The sequence below is a fragment of the Python bivittatus genome, unplaced genomic scaffold (genome assembly GCF_059951505.1).
Source record: "Python bivittatus isolate LINGU-HERP-01145 unplaced genomic scaffold, Pbiv_v1 ctg000410_np1212, whole genome shotgun sequence".
Classification (NCBI taxonomy): domain Eukaryota; kingdom Metazoa; phylum Chordata; class Lepidosauria; order Squamata; family Pythonidae; genus Python; species Python bivittatus.
This window is the reverse complement of record NW_028277067.1, coordinates 15,345,682-15,356,844: the sequence shown is the minus strand read 5'-3', so window position 1 is coordinate 15,356,844 and position 11,163 is coordinate 15,345,682.

The window sequence follows — 11,163 nt, the reverse complement described above, 5'->3', positions numbered from 1 at the left end:
TTCTGTTCACAAACAATTCGGTTCACGAACAGCTCCGTTCGCAAAATTTTGCCTCCGTTCACGAACGCCGGATTGGGTGACGAACAGGATCCGTGGTCATTTTCCCTCCCGTGACACGTGGTCGCGGCTTCCTGTAGGGAGGGGGACTCTCCCTCCAAGCAATAACCGCCTCCCCACCCGCCTTCCTGTCCTCCACGCCAGAAGTCGCATCAAGCAAGGTTAGCGTTCTCTCTCTTCGTGCTGTATTTTGTTTCATATTTTTGCAGTTTTAAAAAAAAACATATGGTTCAGAACGGATTAACCGTAATTACATTGAACCTGATTGGGAAATTTGATTCGGGATGCGACCAAAAATCGGTTGGCGACCAAATTCGGAGGGGTCAGAATGGATTAACCGTATTTACATTGACCCTTATGGGAAAATTTGATTCGGGTCGCGACCAATTCGGGTTGCGACCAGAGTTGCGGAACGAATTAAGTTCGTGAACTGAGGTACCACTGTATAATAGAGAGAAAAGAAATATATAAGTGACTTCCAACCTTCCAACCAACAATATTGTATAGGTACCTGGAATGTAAGATCTATGAACCAAGGCAAGCTGGATGTGGTCAAACATGAGATGACAAGATTGAACATTGACATCTTGGGAATCAGCGAACTGAAATAGACGGGAATGGGTGAATTTAATTCGGGTGACCATTATATCTACTACTGTGGGCAAGAAACCCTTAGAAGAAATGGAGTTGCACTCATAGTCAATAAGAGAGTGGGAAAGGCAGTAATGGGGTACAACCTCAAAAATGACAGAATGATCTCAGTGCGTATCCAAGGCAAACCATTCAATATCACAGTCATCCAAGTCTATGCCCCAACCACTGATGCTGAAGAAGCTGAAGTTGACCGGTTCTATGAAGACCTACAACACCTTCTAGAACTAGCACCAAAAAAAGATGCCCTTTTCATCATAGGGGATTGGAATGCTAAAGTAGGAAGTCAAGGAGTAATCGGAATAACAGGCAAGTTTGGCCTTGGAGTACAAAATGAAGCAGGGCAAAGGCTAATAGAGTTCTGTCAAGAGAACAAGCTAGTCATAGCAAACACTCTTTTCCAACAACACAAGAGACGACTCTACACATGGACATCACCAGATGGTCAATCCCGAAACCAGATTGATTATATACTTTGCAGCCAAAGATGGAGAAGCTCTATACAGACAGCAAAAACCAGACCAGGAGCTGACTGTGGCTCAGATCGTGAGCTTCTTACTGCAAAATTTAGGCTTAAATTGAAGAATGTAGGGAAAACCACTAGACCACTCAGGTATGACTTAGATCATATTCCTTGTGAGTACACAGTGAAGGTGATGAATAGATTTAGAGGATTAGATTTGGTAGACAGAGTGCCTGAAGAACTATGGACGGAGGTCCGTAACACTGTACAGGAGGCAGCAACTAAAACCATCCCAAAGAAAAAGAAATGCAAGAAAGCAAAATGGCTGTCTGATGAGGCTTTACAAATAGCTGTGGAAAGAAGGAATGCGAAAAGCAAGGGTGAAAGGGAAAGATATAAGCAACTGAATGCAGATTTCCAGAGAATAGCAAGGAGAGATAAGAAGGCCTTCTTAAATGAACAATGCAAAGAAATCGAGGAAAACAATAGAATGGGGAAGACTAGAGATCTCTACAAGAAAATTGGAGATATGAAAGGAACATTTAGTGCAAAGATGGGCATGATAAAGGACGAAAAAGGCAGGGACCTAACAGAAGCAGAAGAGATTAAGAAGAGGTGGCAAGAATACACAGAAGAACTATACAAGAAAGATCTTAATGTCCCTAATGTCCACGCTGGTGTGATCACTGACCTTCAGCCAGACATCCTAGAGAGTGAAGTCAAGTGGGCCTTAGGAAGCATTGCTAACAACAAAGCTAGTGGAGATGACAGTATTCCAGCTGAGTTATTTAAAATACTAAAAGACGATGGTGTTAAAGTGCTGCACTCAATATGCCAGCAAGTTTGGAAAACGCAACAGTGGCCACGGGATTGGAAAAGGTCAGTTTATGTTCCAATTCCAAAGAAGGGCAATGCCAAAGAATGCTCAAACTATCGCGCAATTGCACTCATTTCACATGCTAGCAAGGTTATGCTCAAAATCCTACAAGCAATACATGAACCAAGAACTACCGGATGTACAAGCTGGGTTTCGAAGAGGCAGAGGAACTAGAGATCAAATCGCCAACATTCGCTGGAACATGGAGAAAGCACAAGAGTTCCAGAAAAATATCTACTTCTGCTTCATTGACTATGCAAAAGCCTCTGATTGTGTGGATCACAACAAACTGTGGCAAATTCTTAAAGAGATGGGAGTACCAGACCACCTTACCTGTCTCCTGAGAAATCTGTATGCGGGCCAAGAAGCAACAGTTAGAACCGATCATGGAACAACCGACTGGTTCAAAATAGGGAAAGGTGTACGACAAGGCTGTATACTGTCACCCTGCTTATTTAACCTATATGCAGAGTACATCATGAGAAATGCCAGGCTGGAAGAATCACAAGCCGGAATTAAGATTGCAGGGAGAATCATCAACAACCTCAGATATGCAGACGATACCACCCTAATGGCAGAAAGCGAAGAAGAACTAAAGAGCCTCTTGATGAGGGTGAAAGAGGAGAGTGCGAAAGCTGGCTTGAAACTCAACATTAAAAAAACTAAGATCATGGCATCTGGACCCATCAATTCCTGGCAAATAGAAGGGGTAGAAATGGAAGCAGTAACAGACTTCATTTATTTGGGCTCCAAGATCACCGCAGACGGAGACTGCAGCCATGAAATTAAAAGAGGCTTGCTCCTTGGGAGGAAAGCTATGGCAAGCCTAGATAGCATATTAAAAAGCAGAGACGTCACCTTGCTGACAAAGATCCGCATAGTCAAAGCTATGGTTTTTCCAGTAGTAATGTATGGCTGTGAGAGCTGGACCATAAAGAAAGCTGAGCGCTGAAGAATTGATGCCTTTGAACTGTGGTGCTGGAGAAGACTCCTGAGAGTCCCCTGGACTGCTAGGAGGTCAAACCAGTCAATCTTAAAGGAAATCAACCCTGATTGCTCATTGGAAGGATTGATAATGAAGCTCAAGCTCAGATACCTAATGCGAAGAGAGATCTCTTTGGAGAAGACCCTGATGCTGGGAAAGATTGAAGGCAAAAGGAGAAGAGGACGGCAGAGGATGAGATGGCTAGATAGCATCACTGAAGCAATGAGCATGAAACTGAGCAAACTCAGGGAGGCAGTGAAGGACCGGAAGGCCTGGCGCAATATGGTTCATGGGGTCACGAAGAGTCGGACACGACTTAACGACTAAACAACAAATCTATAGACAAATTCATAAAACATCATCTTTTCAGTCCTGGTGTCAGTAGAAAATCCATAAAGGGTTGCCAGAAGTAATAACATATCTTGTTTTAACCTTGATCAAATAAACCAGCTTTATATTCCTTCCTTTTATTTCTAACAGTCTTAATCTTTAGTTCATTCAAATATTTTCATAAGATTTAAGTTCTCTTCATTTCTTCTTTGTCCCATTGCACAGAGTTCTTCAAGGTTTTAACAAGCCTCTTTTCGTAAATCCAATAGGAAAAAATTATCCAGGTCACTCTCTTGGTTTGTCATTTGTATTTCCCTTTTAAATTTTAAAATCTCAGCCAGTTTCTTTTGTGATCCAGTGAAACATCCTTTTCTTTCTCTTGGCCCATCAGTTGTAAATCCACTTTCAATACCATCTCTGTCTTCTCAGATAAAATTTGTTCTACAGCTGTCTTCTTCAAATGGACATAGAAGCAGACATCATTACTGACATTGTTGATATTGTGACTACTAATTTCTGATTCCATTCTTCAAAAGTCTCTTTCAGTATTTTAATTGTTGTAACATTTTGCAATATTTTACAGGCTTGTAAATCTTTCCTCTTTCTAAAAAGTTTAGTCCAGTTTTTTAAATCATGAAATTGCTTATCTTTGTTATATCTTGTAGAAACCAAAACAGAATCTATTTCCCACGAGAAGCTGTTCTTTATAATTAATTCCAAAATCTTATTGTAAAAGTTTCAATATTCTAATTTTATCTGGATCCTTAGTCCATTTATAATTTTCTAAGATCAAAATCTTATTTAGCTTTTTGCTGTTTATTTCAGATTCTTTTAATTCTTAAGCTTATGGTTAAAATTTTCTTTCGTTCAGGATTGAAGGCAGACTCACCTGGCATTTTCCAGCTTGTCATTTCGAAGGTCTTTAATAGCTTAAAAGTAGTTAATGAGAAATTTCCAAAAGTGATTAGAAAGTGAGGTTTGCAAACTTAGTGTCCTTTAAAAGTCTCTGCCATTTTTGCAAGCAAGATGGCTAATCCCGTCATCTCCCGGTGCTCAAACTACTGTCCTGTCATTTCCTCACAAGGAGCAGCCATCCGGAGTACATGTGGGCAATGTTCCATCCTCTTCTTATCTGGAGAGGTTCCAAGAAACCGGTCTACTCACCGGCTCCTTGGTCTTTGCTGCAGTTGTTGGCTACGCTTTTGCAGAGCTGTCTTCAGTTTGCAATACCTCCCCGGAGAGTCCCCACATACAAAAGTATTGCAATAATATTGCAATCAGCCAACTATAGAGGATGGTACACAAAGTTGTTTAACCTTGTCACAATAGAATAGATATACAGTATAGCTTAAATAGCAAGGATAACAAGATGCAGCCCTGCCTAACTGCTCTGCAGATAGGAATTTCTCTGGGGTAATATCCCTGTACTGGACTTTTAATCTGGAATGTTCAATAAGTTTACACATTAGCAGGAGTAAGTGTCCATTTACATGAGCTAGTGCTCTGTATCGAAAAGAGAATAGCGGGGTGAAGCATTGGAGAAAGACGCAGGGAAAGCATTCTCCATAGCAACCATTCCTCCACAGTAATGGTGCATTGCTGCTGCCTGGTACACTGTACACATTCAAGTAGAGGAAAGCATCATTCAACAGCAGCTGCAACATTTGCATTGAGGAAGGAGTGCAAAAAACAGCATAAGTATAAAAGCAGGAAATGACCAATGGAGATAGACGGAAAGACTATATTATATCCTCAAAGCTTAGTTGTGTGTGAAATGAAAACAATGCCTAGCACATTCATTTACTTGCTTTTTTATTACTCTCAGAAAACTTCCAATGATCATGTTCAGTTTATAGATTATGTCCACTGAGCTTGTCCAGGTCTGAAAGTGCTTTTTCAAAATTGTTGCTTTTGTTTTTATGGCTCTGCAGACCTCGGTGATCCAATTGCTGCTTTACAGCAGGGTGGATCACCTGCAACCTGTGGGCTGCAGTCCCACTGTAGCTCCTTACATTTGTGCTCTTAAGATTTAGCACCAAATCAACGTTTTTAGCACCATGGTTTAGGTTGTTTTTAAGCACTCTTTTTCCCTAAGCTCATCTGCACAGTGCCAGGTTAGGAAAGGCTGGTCTGTGGAGTTCTGACAGTAATGTGCTTCTTTCAGGCAAAGCACGTCTGTTCGGATGCAGCACTCCAGATGACAGCAACGCAAACGGGAACCTGCCTTTTTTCCCACCTCTCAATTCCGCTGTGATAAAAGGCCGCATTCTTCTGCATTCAATGCTGCATTTAAATAAATCCACAAGACAGGAGTGATGGAGGGAGGGGAGACATTTTTGCTGTAACCTGTGGAAGTGCCCGGAGGGCAGCTGGGCTAACAAAATCACTAATGTCCACAGCACTTTGTCACAGAGACATCTATCCATGTTCTGGTTCTGTTGTCAGTTGTTTAGGGTACCTCCTTCAGTTGATCCCCCTTCCCTGCTGCCATCCCATTCCTAAAGGTGTTGGATTGATAGAATCATCCCAAACCAGTGTAATGTCTTCCAGGGAACCACCAGATCCAGAAACTGAAGACATTCAAGAAAGACAAAAAAGTGAGAAAAGAAGACAAAAACAAAGAATGGCAGGCTGAGGTGGATTACAATGAATCATTGACCCAAAACATTCCTTTAAAAAAGCTGAATATCTGCTTTGCATGCAGAAGGTCACAATAACTCCATATCAAGATAATCTCCTATCTCAAAGCCAGGAGAGCTTCTGCCTGTTAGTGTCAATCATATTAAGATTGAGGGGTCAACAGCCTGATCTATAGAAAGGGCTTTCCTATGTTCCGATGAGGCCAACCTTTCCCATCCTTCCTGAACGTATGTATTTATTTAATTAATTTGATTTATACCCCACCTTCCTCTTCTGGCAAGCAGTCAAGGAGGATGACAAAATGTAAAGAACATATAAATATAAAAAACTGACATTACAGATGAAAATTAACAATAAAACAAATATTAAAATTATCTAACGATTAAAAGTCTCCTGAAAGCATGCAGGATTCAGCCCATGTGATCTGTGGGCCTATATAACTCCATTCCAAGAATGGGAATCAGAGCTGGAAAGCGCCAACCTCCCCTTCACTAATAAGTTCAGCAGGGTCCCAGATGATCCGGGAGTTGTGACAAGAATCGACAAAATGTTGCTTATGAGACCCAGTTGCGACGGTCGTTCCACACAAGGCCAATAAGTTCTTCTTCTGCTGATTGACTGATTATCTGTGATTATCTATAAGGAACAATTGGAGCAATTTAGATGGAGGGCAGTAATGAAGGGAGTTATCACATGGTGTAGAAAAGGTAGATTTGGGGAAAGAATTCATCCAACGAAGTTGGATAGTGGGAGGCTGAGTTCAGGCAAAAAGAAGAATATGACGTGTAGCTAAACTATGGAACTCACTAGCAGAAAGTGTAGAGATATTTACCAACTTAAGCAGTATTAGAACATTAAAGTCCAGGAGGGACATTCTCAGGGGGTCAAAAAAGTCAAGAGGCAGGCATACCCATATGATCAAAGCCCTGTCCCTTTTGTATACGTGTCATTTACAGAACACATAAAAAGAAGGGAGAGCCCCAGCTGACGTCTTCCCTTTTTTTACTCCCTCTGTGAATATCCCTGCTATCCAGCATCAATAGCAGGAGGCCTCAAAATGAAGTAAATATTTGTGGGATGAAAGAATGGGAGAGAGCCATTCCCGATCGTAACCCTGTTTGTGCCAGGGTTCTGCTTATTCCCTGTGGAACAGAACATGGATTTCATAGAGCCATGCGGGCAGCATTATGTCTGTCCAATATTTTGGATTGCAACTCCCCTCATTAGCCATGCCGGCTGAAGCTGATGGAAGCTGATGTCTGAGGAAACGTCTGAGGTTTGGCCTGATCGTTCCAGGCAGCTGTTGTAGTTTTCGCAGCTGTTAAGAGAGATCAGTTGTTAAAGCACATTTATTTATTTAATCACATTTATATGGTCGCCCATCTCCAAAAAGCGACTCAGGGCAGCATTTAATTAAAACAATAAATATATAAAACAACCATCATTAAAAATATATAAACCACAAGGCACAAGAGAGAGAGAACATTAACTGCAATAATGGAGCCATCTTAGGGTTTCACCAGTCCCCCAGGACCCCCAGGCCTGATGACACAGCCAACTCTTGAGGGTCCTCCAGAACATTAACAGGAATGGCGCTAACCTCACTTTGGCAGAGGGGGGGGAATGCTCCATAAAGTGGGTGCCACGGCAGAGGAGGCCGACCTCCTGGGACCTGCCAAGTGTAGTCTCCTAGCAGATGGGATCCACAGTGTGCCTTCTCTACCAGATCTGATGGGACAGGCTGATGTAATCGGGGAGAGGCAGTCGCTCAGTTTTGAGTGACAGAAAACTATATTCTTCATTTTATTTTAATTGATAGAGAGTTACATGCTATGTTTTTATCCATTTAAGGAACCAAATCTCAATATTAACTGCAGAATTTTACAATCATAACTCTGTGTTTTCTTCTAGGCCATTCTCTAGCAAATGTTCTTCTCCCTACAGTACCCTCCTTTCTCAATCTTTTTCCTTCCCTTAGCATCACACATCTACGCACCCCTAGCATTTTTAATTAGTCTGCACACAGAGATATCATCTTCCAGAGGGGGTGATTTTTCTTCTTTTGCAGAGCATACTCTACTAATATCAATTAATTACCTCATGAAAAACCACGGTTGTAATTCTGGATAGGGTTCCAGTTCTGATTCCACACCCCCTTATCCTCTGTGCCAAGTCAGTAAGGTAGATTAAGCTGAGAAAGGTAGAGGCCCAAGTGATCAAGTGAGCTTTATAGCTGATAAGAAATCTAAAACTATGCTTTATTGTGTGAATGATTCTGCTGCATTTACAAATCTTTTTAAAGGCTATCAACCACATACTTTTACAGCTGAAGTTGTCCCATGTTTTCCACTGATTCTTCCACCTCTTAATTTTTTTCCCCCACAACAAAATCTGCACAGGAAGGAAAAATGGAAATGCTGCTCAGTGCCACCCTTTATATCCAGTGCGAGCAATAGAGCAGACATCTGTTCCATTTTTGGTGAACAGCTCTCCCAAAATTAGATCCATTATATCACATTAACATGTTGCCACTTGTTTTGCTGTTTGCTATTTGGATCTTTTTCTAGAACATGATCCTTCCCCCCACCCCACCCATATTGAGGAGGCTTTTGACCCTTTATAAGCTCCCTCCCTTGAAAGAGTATGAAATTGTGTTCAGGTTAACTGTAATAGTTCTCAAACTGATAATGATTCAGGAGATCATGAGTTAAACAGCCAGCTACAAGCTTCTTTGTTACTGGTGAGAAACCTGCCTTCTCCCCCATTTGCAGGAAAGTGATCAGAGAGAAAATCAAGAAATCTATCTTTACCCCAGTGTACGTGAGGATATGTATTGGTTCCAAATGAGAAATAGTTCAGATGCTGGAATTTTTGTAACCTTATACCTTTTTGCTCAATAAATCTTGCTTAAGAGACTCTAAGAATCGTGCTTGGAAAGAATCTCTTTTAGTTTTAGGCAGCTGCCAAATAACCTGACATTAACATTTATTAAGCACAGGGGTGGGCAACATTTTGATAGCTTATACTATACTTAACATTTTGAGGACCGCTGAAGGCTACACAGGGCAGGGGGGAAGGCATTGCACAGAGCACGGCAGGCTAGGTTTGGAGGGAGTGGGTTGGGGAACTTTTCCATTTTTACCGGTCACTTCCCTCAAAATGGCAATAAACCTTGCTGTCAATTTTCAGCAATCATGGTCAGGAGCTCCAAGGTTGCTTAAAAGGGCCACATGCAGCCCTGAGGCACAGGTTACTTGCTCCAATTTAATATCTTTTTTTTAAAAAAGCAAAGCAAAGCTGTTAAGGCTTTTCAGATTGCATTGGTAAGGGTGTGGGAAAGTAGTTCCAAGATTGGCTGATTGGTGAACTAGTATAGTCAGATTCTCCATTCAGTCCTCATAGGCACAACTCAGCTGTTGCTGGTGGGGAATGGACCATTTTTAAAACGGGACTAGCCTTGTAAATTTCATCACCTCTTTCTAATCACTTCAATAATGTTAAGAAAAATCATCAATAAACATCAAGTCGCTGGAAATGACACATGTGCCGTAAATTATTTTTGCTTTCAATCATGGTAAAAGATTTTTTACAATTAAGTGTTATTTTTAAACATATACAAGTTTTAAAAAATAACTACCCCCCTCCCCCAGGAATAAAATAGTACCCTGGAAAATTTCCTATTGCTCTTGCCTTTCCAGAAAAGGTAAGATTTTCTGTGATCTGAAAACTTGGAAGAACCCTCAGGAAAGGAAGGGAAGGGGGTATGGCCTTGTGCAGGTTTTCTTTTCAAAAAAGAAAAGAAAAAAGGTTGGTAATTCTGAAATTAACAATTAGCGTTCTGTAGAACCATCCTAAATATCACCCACGTGTTCTATATTTAATAGTGCCAGTCAGAAAAATTCTGCATTTTTTTCTATCACTTTACATTCAGTTGATAAGAAAGAATTTGCTTCTGAATATTGGCGACATTCTCGGGGGTAGCGTGTGGTGTTCTCACACTTACTAAGTGATAAGTTATCCAAGGGATGCATAGAAATGTCCAATCTTTCATTGCTAAATTGTCTCTCCAACAGTCTACAGCCTCCCTGGCATCATACATTTCATTTGTAACCTTGCTTACATATAGAAATTGATAAATGTCTTATTCTGTATCAGGATTTATTTATTATATTGGATTTCTGGTCAATGACTGTAATAAAGTTTGGCTTTGATTTGATTTGAATTGAGTTGGGATACCGGCCAGAAAGGTTAGCTTAGGCATACAGATAAATATTACCAGGAAGCAGTTCGGCACATAGTGTTGAAGCCAAGCTGTATGGACGTATATGCTGCATTCACACAATGTGCTTAACCTGGTTTCTAAATCAGCCTGTTTTCTGGGAGGCTGCTTCTAGCTACATTGGCTTCTATAAAGCTGATAATGTGGCAATGACATGGTCAGGTGCTGGAATCTCTCCAGCTCCTGTTGGCCAGTTTTGGTGCTGTGGACATATCCCTTCTCCTCCAGTCATTGGGCATTGCCACCCATGGCCATTTTGACAGGGGCAGCAGGAGAGATTGGACGCCTGGCTTTCACAGAGGCATCTGCTTATGTATTGGGTGACCACACTTCACAAAACACTGCCCAGGAATATATGGGTGCTTTATATACCAGCATTCTCTGGAAGAGTTTTACATGTGCTTTGAAACACACGTTGCTAATTCTGTCCCAAATGAGTGCATTATAACTTTTCTACTGCTTCTGCCAACAAGGGGCTTCATGGTGCACTGCTTCGTACTAATTTCATGGGGGCGGGGCACCATTTTGCCTACTCCAAATGCATGTTTGCTTGCTTCATGGGATGTTTCTGGGTACTTCCACTCCCTTGTAGCACTTACCAGTTTGGGAACTGTGCAAGAGTTCTGCCAACTGCCTCTTCTAAGCTCACAGGACATATGTGCAGCCAAAGAAGAGGAAGGGAGAATTTCTGATGTTCTTCACAACCTCTGCCTTGTGCCTGTAATCTGTCACTTGGGCTACTTTTGAATATGGATCTACAGTCTTCTGGAGGACTGATAAACCTGTGTCCAAAAATCTCACAGGTCACCTGGGCAAGGATGAAGTGAGAGAAAGCTTTCTTAATATGGTGGGCAAGAGGAGTCCTGCTTCATCCTGCACAT